This window comes from Ipomoea triloba, chromosome 16 (genome assembly GCF_003576645.1).
Source record: "Ipomoea triloba cultivar NCNSP0323 chromosome 16, ASM357664v1".
NCBI lineage: Eukaryota > Viridiplantae > Streptophyta > Magnoliopsida > Solanales > Convolvulaceae > Ipomoea > Ipomoea triloba.
Window position 1 is genome coordinate 17,385,822 of NC_044931.1, and position 3,008 is coordinate 17,388,829.

Here is a 3,008-nt window from a genome sequence, read left to right on the forward strand (position 1 = left end):
TTTATCTTGATTTTCTTCAATTTACGACCAGAATAGCTAGTAAAGTTAGGGGAAGTGTAGGTTGCGATATATCGGGTCTATACGAGTCCTAATCGGCAAAAGCCCCACCCTTGGTCCGGGATTACGAGGCCGGGGAGAAGTGGTAGACCAAGTGTTTGTTAAAATGCGCCAACCGACTGAGGAACTGGGAGTCCGAAGTGGGACGCCACTCGGTGATTGTGCCGTGGGCTCCATTGGTAGATACCTAGTTGCATTTTCTAGAACACCCTGTAGCAGTATCAAACATGAGACCTAGATAGGACATCCATCACCTTTCTTTCTTTAATTGATTACTTTTGTTTTACTTTTGTCAAACCTTTTCACCATGATTTCTTTTGCTTTTAGTAAATCATTTAATTCTTGTCTCTTAACATCATAAATGTCACACGCTTGATTCGCTTCCAATTTTCTATCCTTGAGAACACGACACTCGCGGATCTTCTTCACCGTTTTATCACAATCAACAACTCCCACTAAAATAAAAACATCAAAACTACAACACCACTATTATATATAACTATCAAGTAGATAAAAAGACTCCCAGTACATAGCAATAAATGGCAAATCTTATGGGTTGATGTTTATCTTGATTTTCTTCAATTTACGACCAGGATAGGTAGTAAAGTTAGGGGAAGTATAGGTTGCGAGATATCGGGCCTATACGAGTCCTAATCGGCCAAATCCCCACCCTTGGTCCGGGATTACGAGGCTGGGGAGAATTGGAAGACTAAAGTGTTTGTTAAAATGCCCCAACCGACTGAGGAACTGGGAGTCCGAAGTGTGACGCCACTCGGTGATGGTGCCGTGGGCTCCCTTGATAGATACCTACTTGCATTTCCTAGAACACCCTGTAGCAGTATCAAACATGAGACCTAGATAGGACATCCATCTCCTTTCTTTCTTTAATTGATTACTTTTGTTTTACTTTTGTCAAACCTCTTCAGCATGATTTCTTTTGCTTTGAGTGAATCTTGTAACTCTTGTCTCTTAACATCATAAATGTCACACGCTTGATTCGGTTCCAATTTTCACTCGGGGATCATCTTCTCCGTTTTATCACTATCCACACCTCCCACTAAAACAAAAACATCAAAACTACAACACCACTAATATACATAACTCTCAAGGAGATCAAAAGACTCCCACTACATAGCAATAAATGGCAAATCTTCTGGGGTTGATGTTTATCTTGATTTTCTTCAATTTACGACCAGGATAGGTAGTAAAGTTAGGGGAAGTATAGGTTGCGAGATATCGGGCCTATAAGAGTCCTAATCGGCCACATCCCCACCCTTGGTCCGTGATTACGAGGCCGGGGAGAAGTGGTAGACTAAGTGTTTGTTTAAAATGCCCCAACCGACTGAGGAACTGGGAGTCCGAAGTGTGACGCCACTCGGTGATGGTGCCGTGGGCTCCCTTGATAGATACCTAGTTGCATTGCCTAGAACACCCTGTAGTAGTATCAAACATGAGACCTAGATAGGACATCCATCTCCTTTCTTTCTTTAATTGATTACTTTTGTATTACTTTTGTCAAACCTCTTCACCATGTTTTCTTTTGCTTTGAGTAAATCCTTTAACTCTTGTCTCTTAACATCATAAATGTCACACGCTTGATTCGCTTCCAATTTTCTATCCTTGAGAACACGACACTCGCGGATCTTCTTCACCGTTTTATCACAATCAACAACTCCCACTAAAATAAAAACATCAAAACTACAACACCACTATTATATATAACTATCAAGTAGATAAAAAGACTCCCAGTACATAGCAATAAATGGCAAATCTTCTGGGTTGATGTTTATCTTGATTTTCTTCAATTTACGACCAGGATAGGTAGTAAAGTTATGGGAAGTATAGGTTGCGAGATATCGGGCCTATACGAGTCCTAATCGGCCACATCCCCACCCTTGGTCCGGGATTACGAGGCCGGGGAGAAGTGGTAGACTACGTGTTTGTTTAAAATGCCCCAACCGACTGAGAAACTGGGAGTCCGAACTGTGACGCCACTCGGTGATGGTGCCGTGGGCTCCCTTGATAGATACCTAGTTGCATTGCCTAGAACACCCTGTAGCAGTATCAAACATGAGACCTAGATAGGACATCCATCTTCTTTCTTTCTTTAATTGATTACTTTTGTTTTACTTTGTCAAACCTCTTCAGCATGATTTCTTTTGCTTTGAGTGAATCTTGTAACTCTTGTCTCTTAACATCATAAATGTCACACGCTTGATTCGGTTCCAATTTTCACTCGGGGATCATCTTCTCCGTTTTATCACTATCCACACCTCCCACTAAAACAAAAACATCAAAACTACAACACCACTAATATACATAACTCTCAAGGAGATCAAAAGACTCCCACTACATGGCAATAAATGGCAAATCTTCTGGGGTTGATGTTTATCTTGATTTTCTTCAATTTACGACCAGGATAGGTAGTAAAGTTAGGGGAAGTATAGGTTGCGAGATATCGGGCCTATACGAGTCCTAATCGGCCACATCCCCACCCTTGGTCCGGGATTACGAGGCCGGGGAGAAGTGGTAGACTAAGTGTTTGTTAAAATGCCCCAACCGACTGAGGAACTGGGAGTCCGAAGTGTGACGCCACTCGGTGATGGTGCCGTGGGCTCCCTTGATAGATACCTAGTTGCATTGCCTAGAACACCCTGTAGCAGTATCAAACATGAGACCTAGATAGGACATCCATCTCCTTTCTTTCTTTAATTGATTACTTTTGTATTACTTTTGTCAAACCTCTTCACCATGATTTCTTTTGCTTTGAGTAAATCCTTTAACTCTTGTCTCTTAACATCATAAATGTCACACGCTTGATTCGCTTCCAATTTTCCATCCTTTAGAACACGAGCCTCGGGGATCTTCTTCTCCGTTTTATCACAATCCACACCTCCCACTAAAATAAAACATCAAAACTACAACACCACTAATATACATAACTCTCAAGT